The following is a 19,015-nucleotide window of genomic DNA, read 5'->3' on the forward strand; positions in this document are numbered from 1 at the left end:
TATTATCTCTACTGAAAAACTGAGATTTAGAGAAGTTATGTAAGCTGTCCAAGTTCACATAGCTAGCAAGTGGCAGAGCTAGATTTCGAAACAAGGCAGTCTCATTGGCTCTACCAGGGTCATGTTTCTTGAATTCCTTACTGGGTGGGGGTTGGGACAGCATGTTGACCCAGCCTTTGCCTCATGTGTATTCTCTAGGGCGGGGGTGTATAGTTGTTCCTCCGTATCTGTCTGGGATTGGTTCCAGGACCCCTCAAGGATACCAACATTTGGGGATGCTCAGTTTCCTTGTATAAAATGGCATGGTATCTGCATATAACCTATGCAGCACATCCTCCTATATATTTTAAGTCCACTCCATTTTACTTTTAATACCTAATACAATGTAAATGCTATGTAAATTGTTGTAAATACAATGTAAATGCTCTGTAAATAGTTGCCTATGTGCAAATTCAAGTTTTGCTTTTGGAAACCTTCTGGAATTTTTTTTCCAAATATTTTTGATCTGCCATTGGTTTGGTTGAATCCCCAGATGCCAAACCCACAGATACAGAGAGTCTACTGTGTGTGTGTAGATGACCGTCAGGGCCCATAGGGAAGGGATGCCATACTACCCACCCCCCACCCCCATCAAAGGGGAGAATGTTGCCAAAACAAAGGGGATTAGAGGACATTCTGACAAGCCAAAATAGCAATAGCTGCCCCAGCCTACCACATCTCCCACTGGACAGGCACAAGGGCCTGCATGCTAGAGAGGGGAAATGTCTTTTCCAAGGTTGAGAGTCACAGGGATGTTATAGTCAAGCCACAAAACAGGGCACCCTGACTCTTGTGCATGCTTTCTCCTCTGGGCTCCCCGGACTTGCAAAAGGGTAGATCACTGTGTTCCCAAGGCCACATTCCCAAGGCCATGGGTCCGAGAGAATCCTCCCATCCCCTAGCCTCTGTGCACAGAGCATGCAGACTATTGCTGACGTGCCACTCTGAATTAACCGTGAAGGGTCTACAACACACAATTTGAAGAGGCCATTTCCCAGCCCCTACCCTGAAGTATCTGTCAAAGTATTACCAATTTCCCACTGCTTCCATGGTGACAGCAAGAGTACGGACCATCACGGGCTTCTGCAGAAGTCAGGGGGTGGGGGCGCTGAGCTCCACTGTGTTTGCCTGAGCAGATGCCCGTTGCGTTGCTGTGCCTGTCACTTTCTATTTTAGATGGATCCATGCTTCCCAGCATCAGACTAGATTGGGTTTCCATGAAAAAGAGTCATCCGTTCCTCAGCTTGTCAAAAGCCCTGCCTGAAGTTAGCAGCAAATGTAATCTGCCCTATACACGAGACTTTCCCTTTGATACATGTGGTAGTTGATAAAGACAGTGATTCACTCCAAGTCTCCCCATCTCTCTTCCCACACCACGTTCCTCCTCCCACCTCCACGTTCATTTCACTAGCTGCCAAGGCAACCCTGGCTGATTTGGATTAGAATGATACGGACGGGTTCTAGTACCCGTTTCTATGTTGGGTCTTGGAATCCTGAGACAGAAATTTCCCCTGTAATTGAGTTCTATAGTTGAGTTTTGCAAACTTCCTATCAGCACAGAGTCTTTCTCTGACTTTCCCTTGGGCTCAGAGAAGCCTGTTCTGGAAGGAGCACAGATGGTCTGCAGCGAAGTGAAAAAGAAGAGCCCTGGCTGGAAAACCCAGAGATCTGATTTCTGATCCTGGCACTGCTTCCCTTGTCTCATTACTCTTCCTCTCTGAGGCTCTGGTCTTCATACAGTGGAGACCTCAACCCCCTTGAGCACAAAGGATGTGGTGTCAAGCATCAAGGCCCTGCAGATATAAAGGGTGGGTTTGTAAATTGTGAATGTCAGCTTGGCCTGAGGAAATTTATGGCATGTCATACTGTTCTTGATTTGAGCCAAGAAAAATTTTCCAAAGGACAAAACTTGCAAATATTTTGATTTGAAAGTTTGGGTTTCATGCTAGTCTTTCTAAATAGTCTGCATTATTTTGTTACATTCCTCCAGACCTAACCTCCAAGGGGAAACCTATGTAACGTCAACTGCCTCAAGAACTAGGATTAGTTATATTATTTTAAAATAAGACATTATTTAGCTGTAAATGTGAGCATTTAAGATTAACTCCCTGTCCTCATTTAAATCCAATTCCTTGTGAAAACAACCAGTGGAAAGATTTACGGCTGAGGGTATCTCGTGGGAAGATTTACTCTGAAATTTCAGGGTTGGGGGCAGATGCTGACAAAGTCACAATACTGATTTTGAATAAGAACTTGGCTTGTAAAGGAGTTTTCAACACGAATAAATCCATATTCCATGAGGGGCAATGACATTGTTCTAAAGTGCAGCTTTATTTTATATGGCAGTATTCACATGAGAGACCGCTCACAGACATGGTCACTAGACTGCAGTAAACAACAGACTTAATATTCCTTAATCCAGGGTCAGATATTTTCTAGGTATGTACCTGCTGAGTGCCAGGGTCTGTGTTAAGTTCTAGATCTATACTGTTGAACAAGACAGACAAGGTCCCTGCTCATTTGGAGCAGTGGTAGGATGAATAATGGACCCCCAAAGATGTGTCCTAATCCCTGGGATTCATGAATGTCACCTTATACAGCAAAAGGGACTGATCTGTGGACTTAATATAATCACCAGGGTCTCTATAAGTGATAAGAATCGTTAGTAGGAGATATGACAATGAAAGCCAAAGAATGGAATGATGCAAGGAAGGGGCCATGAGTCAAGGAACGCAGGTGGTTTAGAAGATGAAAAAGACAGGGAAATAGAGTCTTCTCTGAAGTTTCCAGAAGGAATGCAGCCTTGATTTTAGACTTCTGACTTCCAGAACTGTAAAGAATAAATCTGTATTGTTTTAAACCACTAAGTTTGTGGTAATCTGTTACAGCAGCAATAGGAAACTAATGCAGGAGAATTACATTTCCAATGGGGTGACAGATAACAAGCAAATCAGTATTTCTCAACAGGGACACTGATGGCATTTGGAGTGGGATAGTTCTCACTGTTTCGACTTGCTCTGGCTTTGCAAGATATTTAGCATCCTTTAGTCTCATCCACTAAATGCCAGTCGTGCCTCTCATCATCATGTCGATCAAAACTGTCCCCACACATTTCCATACGCCGCCACATGTGGCTGTATTGCTCCTGGCTGAGAACCATTGATTTGGATCACGCAAAGTGGCAAGAAGATGCTGAAATGGAGTGACGTGGTACAGAGAGACTGGAGTTCTGCTCTCCTGTAGACTGAGAGTACTCTGGGAGGGCCTCTCTGAGGAGGTGAGACCTGAGCTGTGGCTGCGTGATGGGAAGCAGGCTAGTGACAATCTGGGGAAGGTTGCTACAGGCTCAGGAAAATATCATCATATGTAAAGGTCCTGAGGCAGGAATACTTGTTGTGTGTTGGAAGAACAAATATAAGGAAGGGCAGTGTAAGGGACTGAATGTCTATGTGGCCCCCCCGGCCAAATTCATATGTTGAATCCTAATTCCCAAAGTGATGATATTAGAGGATAGAGCCTTTGGGAGGTCATGAGAGTTAAGTGCTCATGAATGGGATTAGTGCCCTTATAAAAGAGACCCCAGAGAGCTCCTTTGCCCCTTTTTTCCACGTGAGGACACAATGGGAAAACAGCTGTTAACTAGGAAGCAGGTCCTCACCAGACACCAGATCTGTCAGCGCCATGATCTTGGACTTCTCAGCTTCCAGAACTATGAGATATGAATATCTGTTTATAAGCTGCATAGTTTACGGTATTTTTCTTATAGCAGCCGGACCAGACTAAGATAGGTAGATTGCCTCGAACAAGTAGAGGGAGGTTGGAGGTGAGACCAGGAAGGAGCCAGGGCCTGCTGTGTAAGGCTAGCAAGTCATGATAAGGAGTATGGTTTTTATTCCAAGTGATAAACTAATTCAAAATGATCCCCATTGTTGGTACAAGACACATTAATTTGATGTGTCCACCGGATAGTTTGTTTTTGATGCACAGATTATAATGGCTTGCAAGGAGAGTTAAACTGAAAGAAACATGGGAGTAGATGAAATAAAAGGAAAAAGTGAAAAGCTACAAAAAGAGGAAAGGAAAGAAAAGTTCAAGTAGTTTTCTACTGGATTCTTTAAAAAGTAGTAGTTATGATATTGCTGAAGATATTTTCTTATACTGTAGAGTGCTTTGCAGTTTCCAAAATATTGTTTGTCTATCTTAATTTAGTGGAGTTTTCCCAAATCTTGTGAAGTACGTAAGGGTTGTCTCCATTTTCTACAGGAGGAACTCCTGTCCACAAGGATAGATCCAAAGTCCCACATCCATTAATTGGTAGATGTGAGCCTCGTTTCTACTGTGTAGCTGGTGCTGCCTCTATAAAAAGGAGAGTTGGAAATCTGCTCAATCAAGATCTTGATCTTTTAATTTATTTCACTTGTTTCTAACAACTTCTTACATTTGTGTAGCACTATGAATTTTCCAAAATTCTTTCCCATCTCACTTAGATTTGATCAGTACAATAATCTTGGAAGGGGATAGTGTCCCTTTTATGGATGGGGAATCCAAGGCTCAAGGCTTGCATGAGGTTCCATGGAGCAAAGATTCTGACTCTGAATACAGTGTCTTCTCTTCTCTTCTCTTTTCCTCTCCTAGACAGAAAACAGTCATTTCAAAGTAAGTTTCTTCCCTTTCCTAGTCCTTTCTCTTTTCCTATGTCTATGTGGGGTATAGGTCTTGGACTCAAGTATGTACCGACCTGGGTTGGTTCTGATTCTGAAGGTATGAAACGTCAGGCCCATCCTGTAACCTTCCTAGCCTCCATTTCTGTGCCTATAAATTAAGGATACCAATGCCTCTCTCGCTGAGCTGGGTCCTCAAAATGTAGTGCCTGAATTAGCAGCATCAGTATCACCTCTAGCTTTTGAGAAATGCAAATACTCTGGCCCTCTGCTCCAGCTGACTGAATCAGAAATTCTAGGGTGGGGTCCAGCACTCTGTGTTTTAACAAGCCCCCGGGGATTCTGATGCAGGCTAAAATTTGAGAGCTACTGCATAAGAGGGGCCAATTAAATGAAGTAAATAATATATTGTGTATAAAGACTTGGGCAAATAGTAGATGCTCAATAAATGGTGGTTGTGGTTACTATTATTCCAGGAATAGAGAGGCACTTAGTTGCGCTCCAGTGTTTCTTCTGATGTGTTACACTCTTTCTTAAAGCTTTTTATTCTATAGTTTCCTTTCCATTCACACTTGTTTTATAGAAATCTTACATACAATTTAGATTTCATGATGCTGGCACATGTGTTTTTAAGCAGGTAATTTGCTGGGCAATGACGCAAACCTTAGTTACATCTAAGGAAGCTAATCTTTTATTACATCAATCATTGTCGGAACTCAGTAGATTAATATGGCCCATTTGATGGGGCAATAACATACTTCTTTAGCTGTACTAATTCTATATAACTTTTGATTGTGCATTATACTGTTTAGTGAGTAGGAAATTATAGCAAAACCATACTCTTGGAAGCACTCACAGAAAACTGTGTTTTCATCCTGGGTCGGATTTGAAGATGTCCCAAATAATTTGATATGAGTATACAGGTTCCCCAGGAGAGACATTATCCATTCATTCTGCTACCCCCAAGAATAATATTCAGCCAAGATCATCCTAGTAAGAACAAAATACAATCATCGTCCTTCTCTTGACTTCTTCCACAAATTTAGATTCTTCCCTCATCTGCCAGAAAGCCTAGATTGCTGAAAAAGATATTCATGAACATCTTTCCAACACTTTGCAGCTCACTAAGCAATTACATGGAGGATAAGAGGCTAGTAAGATATTGTCCCCAATTTCTGAATTAGCGCGCAGAGTCTTTGGGAAATTAAACCAGCTTGCTCAAGCTGTTGCAACTCTGGCAAAATCACCAGGGTCTCTGAGAGAGGTCCTCTGGCTTCCAAGTTTGGGATTGCTCTCATACTCTGTGCATCTGGAGCTCGCCAGGGCTCTCTCGGTTGCACTGGAAACATCTTAGCCTGAGTGTGAAAGAAGGTAGTCCAGTTTGACTTGACTCAGCCACAATTCTGAATCGTGGTTCCCAGGCAGATAACTTAGGACAGGCAAATATTATACAGAATGGTGGCAGAAACCAGACAGAACCAGGTAGAAGAAGAGCCTGGGATCTGGAACGAAGAAAGGAGATAACGGTAGTCGTGCACGATTTTTGGAGCAGTTACTACATATTAGGCACAGTGTTAAGCTTATGCATTATCTCATTAGATCTTTATAATTACCCTATGTGATTGGTATTATAATTACCCCCATTTTATAAATGAACATTTCAGGCTTAAGAAGGTTAAGTAATTTGCCCAGAATTATTAGATAGCAAACAGGCAAGCTGGGATGCAAGCTCTGTCTATCTGACTCCCAAGCCTGTGTTCTTAACCTTTTTTTTTTTTTTTAAGTTCATTTGGGTTTTTCCAATTACGGAAAAACCTGGATGAACTTTTTGGCCAACCCAATATTTTTCAAAGTTTTAAAAATTATTTATTTATTTATTTATTTATTTATTTATGGCTGTGTTGGGTCTTCGTTGCTGTGCGCGGGCTTTCTCTAGTTGAGGCAAGCTGGGGCTATTCTTCGTTGTGGTGCGCGGGCTTTTCATTGCAGTGGCTTCTCGTTGCGGAGCCCGGGCTCTAGGCGTGCAGGCTTCAGTAGCTGCAGCACGCGGGCTCAGTAGTTGTGGCTCACGGGCTTAGCTGCTCCGCGGCATGTAGGATCTTCCCGAAGCAGGGCTCGAACCCGTGTCCCCTGCATTGGCAGGCAGATTCTTAACCACTGAGCCCTATTCACTCATCAAGGTTTCTCTTGGCATCTCATCCCCCTCTCCAAGTTCTCAGTGATTTAAGGGGATAGAGAACGCTATGTCTTCTTTGTTGTCTCTCAGAGGTGCTTATCGAAATGGTGCAGGCAGCAGAACTGACCCTGGACCTCAAGATGTACCACAACCCCACAAAGGGGCTTTCGGGCTCTGTCTCCCTGTGGTTTATCATCACATCACTTACCCTTCATCAGTTGCTCTGGGCAGCTGGTCACGCAGTTAATAAACACATCTACTTGCTTAGCATTCGTGAGCACAAAGGGAAAATAGATATAAGTGCAGTCAGATTTATTATGGTCTAATGTAATAAAAATGTCAACAAGTAAATGCACATTTAGCTGGGAAATAAATATCAACTATGAGGAAAGCTGACAGTGGAGCAGGTTGTGAGAAATTAACATTAAATGGTTTGGGTTGACAGTGACTATAAAACAAAATTGCACCTTGGAGACATCTTGAAATAATTTAACAAATGTGTGCTTTGAACGTGAGAGAAGGCAAGTGAATCGAGGTGGCTTTGATATAGGACAGGGGCCCCCAGAGCTGTGGAGAACATTCACTTGCATTCTGTCCTGTACATCTGCAAAACGCCATTTCATGCAAACCAGGAACAATCGTCTGAGGATCATTTTCCCAAATGTAATGGGCTTCACAACACCAAATGTAACTCTTCTATAAATTCTCACCAAAGATAAATAAATAAAAATTTTCCTGTTGACAAGATCTGCCTGATCCCTGGCATAGCAAAGGGAGAATGGCTCAACTTTGTTTGGCAGACCTGGATACATATCCCAGAACTGCAGCTTACTTGCTGTGTGACTTTTCCACATTACCAAACCTCTCTGAGACTTGACTGTGAAAAACAGAGAACATTTCCTGCACGAGGTTATTGTGAGTATCCCAAGTACCTTCTACAATGTCTGATATGATGTAGAGGCTCAATAAATCTTACTCCCTTAAAATATTCATTTATTTGACAAGTATTTATTGAGCACATCCTATGTGCCAGCAGTGTACTTGGCATCAGTGAATGATTGATCTCTTCCTTCAGGAAGCTTACGTTACAGCATATAAAGACAGACGATAAATAGATAAACTATATAGCATGTTAGGTTGTGTATCAAGGAAATAAAGGGGAACGGGGTATGTAGGTTGCAATTTTAAAGAAAAAAATCAAGGTAGGCTTCACTGCTAAGATATTTGAGTAGAGTTGCCAGATTTAACAAATAAAAATACCAGAAGCCCAGTTAAATTAGAATTTTAGATAAACAATAATTTTTGGTGTATGTCCCCAAGTTGAATGTCCCAAATATTGCATGTCCCAGATATTGCATGTTGCATGTCACTGTTTATCTAAAAATTCAGATTTCACCGGGTGTCCTATAGTTTATCTGGCGAACCTACGATTTGAGCCCAGACTAGAGGAAGTTATGTGTGTGTATTTCCGTTTGTCATTGTCTCTTAGCACAAAAGCATACCGATAAGTTGTTTATTTTTCTAGTGGAAGGATTGTGGGGTGAGCCCACCTAATAACAGAGGAACTTCCTGGTTCCCAGCATGTGGCTGATGGACTGGGAAGGCTCATTCGTTGGAGTAAGTTTACAGCTGACCTGTTGTAACGTTGCTGGTTCACTACCCAGGCCCTCACCCACAGACAAGACAAGCTCGGGATGAGTTACCCAGCGGTCCATTCAGAAATCTCTGCTGGGGCTTCCCTGTTGGCGCAGTGGTTGAGAGTCTGCCTGCCAATGCAGGGGACACGGGTTCGAGCCCTGGTCTGGGAAGATCCCACATGCCGCGGGAAGATCCCACATGCCGCGGGAAGATCCCACATGCCGCAGAGCAACTAGGCCCGTGAGCCACAATTACTGAGCCTGCGCGTCTGGAGCCTGTGCTCCGCAACAAGAGAGGCCGCGATAGTGAGAGGCCCGCGCACCGCGATGAAGAGTGGCCCTCGCTTGCCGCAACTGGAGAAAGCCCTTGCACAGAAACGAAGACCCAACACAGCCATAAAAAATAAATAAAATAAAATAAATAAATTAAAAAAAAAAAAAAAAGAAAAGAAATCTCTGCTGGTCTGAGCTTATGGGGCTCAACTCTCTTGGTCTGAGCCTCTTCAAAGACTTTTTTAAGATACATTTTTTAAAATTTTGGAATACTTTCAGGTTTACAGAAAAATTGCAAAGATAGTATGGAGAGTTCCCATATACACCTCTCCCAGTCTCCTCTAAAGATAGCATCTTACATTACTGCAGTACATTTGTCAAAATGAAGACGCCAACGTTTCTTTGAGATTTTATTCGGATTTTACCAGATTTATCTGCTAACGTTCCTTATTGTTCCAGGATGGAAGCCAGGGCACCACATTGCGTTCAGTTGTCATGTCTCCCCAGTCTCTTCTGGGCTCTGACAACTTCTTGGTCTTTTCTTATTGCACTTGACCTTGACAGTTTTGAGGAGTACTGGTCAGTTTTACACTTTGTAAAATGGCCCTCAATGTGTGTTTGTCTGATCTTTTCCTGACGACTAGACTTGAGTTATGGCTTTTGGGGGGAGAATGCCACAGAGACGAAGTGCCCTTCTCATCAGATCACATCAGGCGGCACATGACATTAACTTAGCTTCTGTGTAATAATGTTAACTTTGATCATTTGGTTAAGGTAGTGTCTACCAGGTTTCTCTACAGTACAGTTACTATTTTCCCCCTTTCTATACTCTTTTCTTTGGATGCCAGTTACTAAGTCCAGCCCACATTCAAAGAAGTGGGACGTTAAGCTCTACCTCTTAGAGCAAGTTTTGTCCCTTCTCACTTTTTCAAAAAACTATTCATTATTTATTTATTCATGCATTCATTCAATCAGTCATTTCTATATATCAGTATAAATCAGTATGGATTCAGGCATATTTATTTTATACTTTGGTTTATAATCCAATACCACACTGCTTGTTTTTGCCTATAATTACTCCAGTTTTGGCTACTTTTTCAGGTTGAATCCTGGGTCCCTTTGGCATGCGCCCAACCTTTTGTTTTTTGAGCACATCTTTATTTTAAAGCCTTGCAAGATGCTCCAGGCTCTTTTTGTATTTTCGCCGCCCAGTCCTAGAATGAACTGTTTCTCTGTGGAGCCCTGCTTCCTTTTACTGGGGAATGGTAGTTAGAAAAGGCCAGATCTGAGCAATGGATACCCAAAGACATATAATTGGGTCAAAAAGATTCTCCCAGGAGGGCTCGAGAACCTCCTACACCAATTGTGTATTACCCAGGGGAAGCCTGCAGAGGTCACCAAGTGCCTGGGTGGAGGTGTGAAATTACTGACAAATTGGGAGTAAGGACAACCTTGCCTTCCCCTGGTTGGAGCCCACTTTACAAGCAGGCAGAATATTGTCTGTGAAGCATAGTTTGAGAGGCAATCTGAAGTTCCCCTTCTTTCTTACCCCACTCCAAAATATCTCCCTTTTTATCCACAGGATGCCTGAAATTTCCGCATTGGAGTTCCAGCCTTTTAGTCGTTTAAAATAGTTTCCAGTTCAAATAAAATCATACTTTGTTTCGTTAAAAGTTACCTTTTATTCCCATTTAAAATTTAGATAAATTACTTGCTTCCATTGGCCTCATATTTGGTCATCTGTCAAGTAAAAGATTGGACCAGACTGGGTGATTCATTTAGCTATTCATTCCCCAGACTTGCAACGTGCCAGATAGAGTTGGATCTAAGGGACTCTTCAAGAGTTTAGGTTTTGTCTTACAGGTCATCCGGAACCCCTGAATGTTTTAACATAATCTGCAATGAGATTTTTTAGGGTGATACTGTTGGGGTCATACTGGTTCCCCCCACGTGGCAACAGAGCAAGCCCGGGGTGGGGAGACAAGGCAGGAACCTATGGCAGCCAGGCAGACCCAGGATGGACAGCACCCAACGCTGCACTTGGAAAATGAGGTTCTTTGCCTGCCGAAATCTCAGGCCATAATCCCCAGGGGATCTTATGGAGTAATTAGGAGGAGACTGCTTCAGGAGGACTGATTTTGATTTTTTAAGAGCCTTGTCATTCGTGTGCAGAGCAGGGTTTACTGACCTGTCACATGCTGGTGTGCCAGCAGTGAGACTGGGTTGTGCTGAGTCAGCTCTTCATACGCTAGCAGGGGATGTCCTGAAATTCATAGCAAAGTCTTTTGAGAGAGCCGCTCGTAGTTGGGATGCTCTGTTTCTACGGATGCTACTACTGATGTTAATGATTATAGCCCATACTCTATAGCTCTTACTCTGTGCCAGGCACTAAGATAGATAAATAGCTATTTATATCTATAGATATATGCACACTCTCACTGACTTTTCACAAGCACCCTATGAGGTTGGTACTATTGTTATTCCTACTTTATAGACTGAAAAAATCGAGGCACAGAAAGGTATTGTAACTTATCCAAGAGTCACACAGTTATTAAATGACAAAGACAAGATTTAAACCTAGACTATCCGGCTCTAGATTTCTGGCTCTCAACCATTCTCTGTTCTGCTGATCTGAATATGTCTTCTTCTTATTTTTTTTAAAACATCTTTATTGCAGTATAATTGCTTTACAATGGTGTGTTAGTTTCTGCGTATAACAAAGTGAATCAGCTATATGTATAAATATATCCCCATATCCCCTCCTTCTTGAGCCTCCCTCCCACCCTCCCTATCCCACCCCTCTAGGTGGTCACAAAGCACCGAGCTGATCTCCCTATGCTGTGCAGCTGCTTCCCACTAGCTATCTATTTTACATTTGGTAGTGTAGGTATGTCCATGCCACTCTCTCACTTCGTCCCAACTTACCCTTCCCCATCCCCGTGTCCTCAAGTCCATTCTATACGTCTGCGTCTTTATTCCTGTCCTGTCCCTAGGTTCATCAGAACCTTTTTTTTTTTTTTTTTTTAGATTCCATATATATGTGTTAGCATACGGTATTTGTTTTGCTCTTTCTGACTTACTTCACTCTGTATGACAGACGCTAGGTCCATCCACCTCACTACAAATAACTCAGTTTTGTTTCTTTTTATGGCTGAGTAATATTCCATTGTATATATGTGCCACATCTTCTTTATCCATTCGTCGGTGGACACTTAGGTTGCTTCCATGTCCTCGCTATTGTAAATAGAGCTGCAGTGAACATTGTGGTACATGACTCTTTTTAAATTATGGTTTTCTCCGGGTATATGCCCAGTAGTGAGATTGCTGGATCGTATGGTAGTTCTATTTTTAGTTTTTTGAGGAACCTCCATACTGTTCTCCATAGGGGCTGTATCAATTTACATTCCCACCAACAGTGCAAGAGGGTTCCCTTTTCTCCACACCCTCTCCAGCATTTATTGTTTGTAGATTTTTTAATGATGGCCATTCTAACTGGTGTGCGGTGATACCTAATTGTAGTTTTCATGTGCATTTCTCTAATGATTAGTGATGTTGAGCATCCTTTCATGTGTTTGTTGGCAATCTGTATATCTTTGGAGAAATGTCTATTTAGGTGTTCTGCCCGTTTTTGGATTGGGTCGTTTGTGTTTTTGATATTGAGCTGCATGAGCTACTTGCAAATTTTGGAGGTTAATCCCTTGTCAGTTGCTTCATTTGCAAATATTTTGTCCCATTCTGAGGGTTGTCTTTTCATCTTGTTTATGTTTTCCTTTGCTATGCAAAAGCTTTTAAGTTTCATTAGGTTCCATTTGTTTATTTTTGTTTTTTTGTTTTTTTGTTTTTTTTTTAAACAGTCAATTGCCTTTTTTTATTTTATTTATTTATTTATTTATTTATTTATTTATTTATTTATTTTTGGCTGTGCTGGGTCTTCGGTTCGTACGAGGGCTTTCTCTAGTTGCGGCAAGTGGGGGCCACTCTTCATCGCGGTGCGGGGACCGCTCTTCATCGCGGTGCGCGGGCCTTTCACTATTGCGGCCCCTCCCGTTGCGGGGCACAGGCTCCAGACGCACAGGCTCAGCAGCTGTGGCTCACGGGCCCAACTGCTCCGTGGCATGTGGGATCTTCCCAGACCAGGGCTCGAACCCGTGTCTCCTGCATTAGCAGGCAGATTCTCAACCACTGCGCCACCAGGGAAGCCCTATTTTTGTTTTTATTTCCATTTCTCTAGGAGGTGGGTCAAAAAGGATCTTGCTGTGATTTATGTCGTAGAGTGTTCTGCCTATGTTTTACTCTAAGAGTTTTATAGTGTCTGGCCTTACACTTAGGCCTTTAATCCATTTTGACTTTATTTTTGTGTATGGTGTTAAGAAGTGTTCTAATTTCATTCTTTTACATGTAGCTATCCAGCTTTCCCAGCACCACTTATTGAAGAGGCTGTCTTTTCTCCATTGTATAGCCTTGCTTCCTTTATCAAAGATAAGGTGACTATATGTATGTGGGTTTTTCTCTGGCCTTTCTATCCTGTTCCATTGATCCATACTTCTGTGTTTGTGCCAGTACCATACTGTCTTGATTACTGTAGCTTTGTAGAATAGTCTGAAGTCAGGGAGCCTGATTCCTCCAGCTCCGTTTTTCTTTCTCAAGATTGCTTTGGCTATTCGGGGTCTTTTGTGTTTCCATACAAATTGTGAAATTTTTTGTTCTAGTTCTGTGAAAAATGCCATTGGTAGTTTGATAGGGATTACATGGAATCTGTAGATTGCTTTGGGTAGTAGAGTCATTTTCACAATGTTGATTCTTCCAATCCAAGAACATGGTATATCTCTCCATCTCTTTGTATCATCTTTAATTTCTTTCATCAGGTCTTACAGCTTTCTGCATAAAGGTCTTTTTCTCCTTAGGTAGGTTTATTCCTAGGTATTTTATTCTTTTTGTTGCTATGGTACATGGGAGTGTTTCCTTAATTTCTCTTTCAGATTTTTCATCATTAGTGTATAGGAATGAAAGAGATTTCTGTACATTAATTTTGTATCCTGCTACTTTACCAAATTCATTGATTAGCTCTACCAGCTTTCTGGTGGAATCTTTAGGATTCTTTATGTATAGTATCATGTCATCTGCAAACAGTGACATTTTTACTTGTTCTCTTCTGATTTGGATTCCTTTTATTTCTTTTTCTTCTCTGATTGCTGTGGCTAAAACTTCCAAAACTGTGTTGAATAATAGTGGTGAGAGTGGGCAACCTTGTCTTGTTCCTGATCTTAGAGAAAATGGTTTCAGTTTTTCACCATTGAGAATGATGTTGGCTGTGCGTTTGTCATATATGGCCTGTATTATGTTGAGGTAAGTTCCCTCTATGCCTACTTTCTGGAGAGTTTTTATCATTGAATCTGTCTTCTCTCTGCTGCCTTCTTCAAGATATTTCCTTAAATTACTACCTGGTCCTGTCCCTACCTCCATGCCTCCAGATTCCTACATTTCAGCCTCCTCCCCTACCAAGTTTTTTTCCATAGGTCATGCTCATGAGTTCTTTCTTATGCCCTCACCCGCCCCATGACCTCTTGGGGTGTTTCCAATCTCCTACTTCTGTTTCCCCAGTTATCAATGACTTAGTGACATATGACATATTGAGATGATATGATTAAATAACTTACTCTCTAGGGAGGTATTTACATTTCCAAATAGGGCTTCTAGCTTAACCCAAAGGAATATATTCTAATAATATACATCAATAAAAGAGAAGTAATAAGGATAATAATAATAATATCCGCTAAGTAGAACATAAATGCAGCAGCTAGCATTTATTAAATGCTTGCGCTTTTATAGGCAATAGAGGTTGAGTCATTTGCCCAAGGTGACACAGCTAAGACATGGAGGAGCTGGAATTTTATTGGTAGCAATGAACATTCAAGAACACTTACCCTTGAGCTCAACACAGTATTGACTATAGTACACTTCAAATGATACCACACCCCCAGACCCAATTTCATCTAATTCGGGGCTATTCAGAAACTATTTATAGAGAAGAACCATTTACACATTTTTATTTCCTATCAATTATGGATTAGTATTTCTGCAAAATACAATAATAAGGACTTATATGATTACACACTTAGATGTTATGCCCATGTCAACTTGTTGTCAAAATCTCTAAATGCTTTCTCTTAATTTCTGCACTCACTCTCGTAGGCTGGTGACCAACAGTTCCTGGACTGACATCAGCCTGTGAACAATTCTTTGAATACTACTGGTCCAATTTCATTCTTTTCAGTAATGTGATTTATTAGATGTATGTCTAGATATATCAGAATTTTAATTTCTTTGTAAAATTTGTTAGACCCTTTGTTCCAAGTATTGGTTATTAAACCCATAAACATTAGGCAGAACTGAAGCTGGACAAATCTGGATTTGGATCTAATCCTGCTTCTCCTACCTCTGTGACCTGGAGTAACAACTTCTCTGAGCCTGTTTTATCATCAATAAAATGAGATAATAATATTTACCTGGATGGATAGTTGTGAAAACTCAATGAGACAGGTATGCCTGGTACCTAGTAGGCATTCCATAAATTTTGTTCCCTAGCTACCCCACCCCACCCAACTGATACCAGTTAGACCAATGCCAAGTGGCCTTAACAAGAGGCAAATCATCTGGCATGCATGTCAGAGAGCTGGTAGACCCCTGCTAATTGTTAATGCCTGTTCTAATAACTGACCAGTGCTCAACATTTCTGATTATGGGGAAAATCACTTTACACCAGCCCCACTGGAGATGTGGGTATCAAGAATGGGTACAACTTGTGTACTTGAAAGGAGAAGCTATCTTTGAGCAGCAATTTCCATTTGGTAAAGCAACTCATTAGACTTGGGGAGGCTGAGGGTCCTCTGACCCTTTACCCTCCCTGGAGCTGGCTGCCCCAGGTTCACCCAGGGAGGACATGGCTCTGAGTGGCTGCACCGCAGATGAAGGTTGATGTCAAAGTATTAATTTCGAGTCAGCACTGCTGATGTAACCTAAACAGATGCTCCTTTTAGCCCACAGAGTCAACTGGATTGTAATTCTTCTCAGTTCTTAGCCTAGAAGCGGAAGAGCATTTTGTTGTTGAGGGAACACGTTGGCAGGTGCCTCAGAGGTCTGAAAGGTTAATGCAGGCTGCCGATGGGGGCTGCCTTCTTGGGGGATCTGCCAGCTAATTTTCTGGAGATGATAGGATTGGAGAAAGCTAGAGCTGGAAGGACCTTAGGGATCAACCTGCCTTTTAAAATTGGAGGGATAAGGCTGGCTAAGAGGTCAGGTCTTGGAGTCAGGTCACCTCCTGGATCTACCACTAATGAGCAGTGTAATATTAGGCAAATTACATTACCTCCCTGAACTTGGTGTCTGCATCTATAAAACGGGAATAAGAAAAAAGCCCACATTATAGATTATGCCTGGTCGATTTGTCTCATACACACACATATCATTGGTTCTCTAATTCTTAAGGGTTCAGAGAAAGTCTTTTTCTCACAAGACGTTAATTCATTCGTTCGTTTACCATCTTTTTTGCACCTGCGGTAGGTGTGCAGATTGCTGTGGAGAGCAAAAAGGGACATGATTTCCACCCCCATTGGAGATAGCGATCTGATGGGTGAGACTGGTCCTGATCAAGTTACCATGCCAAGACATGTAAGTGCAACAGCCATATACATGCTCTGGAGGAGCAGTTCCTGGTGATGTGAGAGGGCTTCAGAGAGGAATCTGATTGAGTTTGGGAGGCCAGGACAGGCTCTCCTGAAGTGACAGCTGATCTGAAATCTGTTGCACAAGTAGAGGTTTGGCATGTGGGCGAGAGCAGATGCTGAGCGGAGGAAATAGCATGACCAAGTGCCTGCTGAAAGGGGGACAGTATGTGGAGCGCTGGGGAGAGGGGCAGGTGATGAGCTTGGACAGGAAGGCAGGGACCGGGATGGCGTTGTGGCCAAGCTAAGGATTTGTTGTCTTCCTCCCAAGAGCAGGTGGGATGCTGAGTTTCACGAAAGTCAGTCTGACTACAGTGAGGAAAGCAGAGACTGTCCCTGCTTTCCCAAGAGTTCTGCTGTCCTCGGTCTGGGGTGCAAGGCTCTGCCTTCTGCTTCCCTGTTCCTTATCTATTTAGGTTCATTTCTCGGCTCTCCAGCCCATAGAGTCACACTTACCATTCTCCTTCCTGCCCTGTCTGCTCTCCCCAGGCACCTTCCCCTCCATTCTCTGTCTGTCCTCAAAGGCACCTCTCTTTGATCTTGCTGCGTTGGTCCGCATAGATGTGCTCCATCCTCTCACCCTCCAGCCATCTCCCCTGTAGCCAGTCCTCAGAGAGATCTGCCTCTGTAGAGTCACTAGTCTGCCAACCAGGACAGGTACCACTCAGTGCATGAGGTTTTAAAATTTTATGAAGCCCTTTTGCATGTGTTCCTCTCTTAGCTCCTCATTATAATCTCACAAAACAAGTAGGACAAGAATTATTATCCCCATGTGCTAGATAAGAAAACAGTTCGAGAAAAGTCAGGAGACCCATGCACGACCATGCAGATGGTGGGTACCGGGGTTTCCACTCAGGGGTCAGGTCCTGTAACTTTGAGTCCCTTGATTTGTGTGTGTGTGAGTGTGTGTGTGTGTATATGTCTTTGTATAAACCTTGACTTTCTTTTCTCTTGGATAAATACCTAGAAATTGAGTGGCTGGATCATACAGTAGATGTAGTTTCATTTTTAAGCCAAATGGAGTGAACTTGTTTTCTAAACTGGCTTACAAAGTGTTTTTGCTGCTTTACAATCCTACGAGCAGGGTGTGACAGTTTCAGTTACTCTACATATTTGCCAATGCTTGACATGATTAGTCTTTTAAATTTTAGATGTTCTAATAGGTGTAGAGTGGTATCTCATTGTGGCTTTATTGTACATTTCTCAAATGATTCATGATTTAGACTTTAAAGTGTTCCTGCTTGTTTTCAGGGCTTATTCTATCCAGTTTTCTTTTTTTTTTTTTCTTGGACATCCCCAAAATAAAACTTTTGTTTTATTTTATTTTTTAACATCTTTATTGGAGTGTAATTGCTTTACAATGGTGTGTTACTTTCTGCTTTATAACAAAGTGAATCAGCTATACATATACATATATCCCCATGTCCCCTTCCTCTTGCGTCTCCCTCCCACCCTCCCTATCCCACCCCTCTAGGTGGTCACAAAGCACCAAGCTGATCTCCCTGTGCTATGTGGCTGCTTCCCACTAGCTATCTGTTTTACATTTGGTAGTGTATATATGTCCATGCCACTCTCTCACTTCGTCCCAGCTTCCCCTTCCCCCTCCCCATGTCCTCAAGTCCATTCTCTATGTCTTTATTCCTGTCCTGCCCCTAGGTTCTTCAGAACCATTTTTTTTCTCTTAGATTCCATATATATGTGTTAGCATATGGTATTTGTTTTTCTCTATCCGACTTACTTCACTCTGTATGCAGACTCTAGGTCCATTCACCTCACTACAAATAACTCAATTTCGTTTCTTTTTATGGCTGAGTAATATTCCATTGCATATACGTGCCACATCTTCTTTATTCATGCATTTGTCAGTGGACACTTAGGTTGCTTACATGTCCTGGCTCTTGTAAATAGAGCTGCAATGAACATTGTGGTACATGACTCTTTTTGAATTATGGTTTTCTCAGGGTATATGCCCAGTAGTGGGATTGCTGGGTCATATGGTAGTTCTATTTTTAGTTTTTTAAGGAACCTCCATACTGTTCTCCATAGTGGCTGTATCAATTTACATTCCCATCAATAGTGCAAGAGGGTTCCCTTTTCTCCACACCCTCTCCAGCATTTATCATTTGTAGATTTTTTGATGATGGCCATTCTGACTGGTGTGTGATGATACCACATTGTAGTTTTGATTTGCATTTCTCTAATGATTAGTGATGTTGAGCAACCTTTCATGTGTTTGTTGGCAATCTGTATATCTTCTTTGGAGAAATGTCTGTTTAGGTCTTCTGCCCATTTTTGGATTGGGTCGTTTGTTTTTTTGATATTGAGCTGCATGAGCTGCTTGCAAATTTTGGAGATTAATCCTTTGTCAGTTGCTTCATTTGCAAATATTTTCCCCCATTCTGAGGGTTGTCTTTTCATCTTGTTTATGTTTTCCTTTGCTATGCAAAAGCTTTTAAGTTTCATTAGGTCCTATTTGCTTATTTTTGTTTTTATTTCCATTTCTCCAGA

This window comes from Balaenoptera acutorostrata, chromosome 2 (genome assembly GCF_949987535.1).
Source record: "Balaenoptera acutorostrata chromosome 2, mBalAcu1.1, whole genome shotgun sequence".
NCBI classification, from domain to species: Eukaryota; Metazoa; Chordata; class Mammalia; order Artiodactyla; family Balaenopteridae; genus Balaenoptera; species Balaenoptera acutorostrata.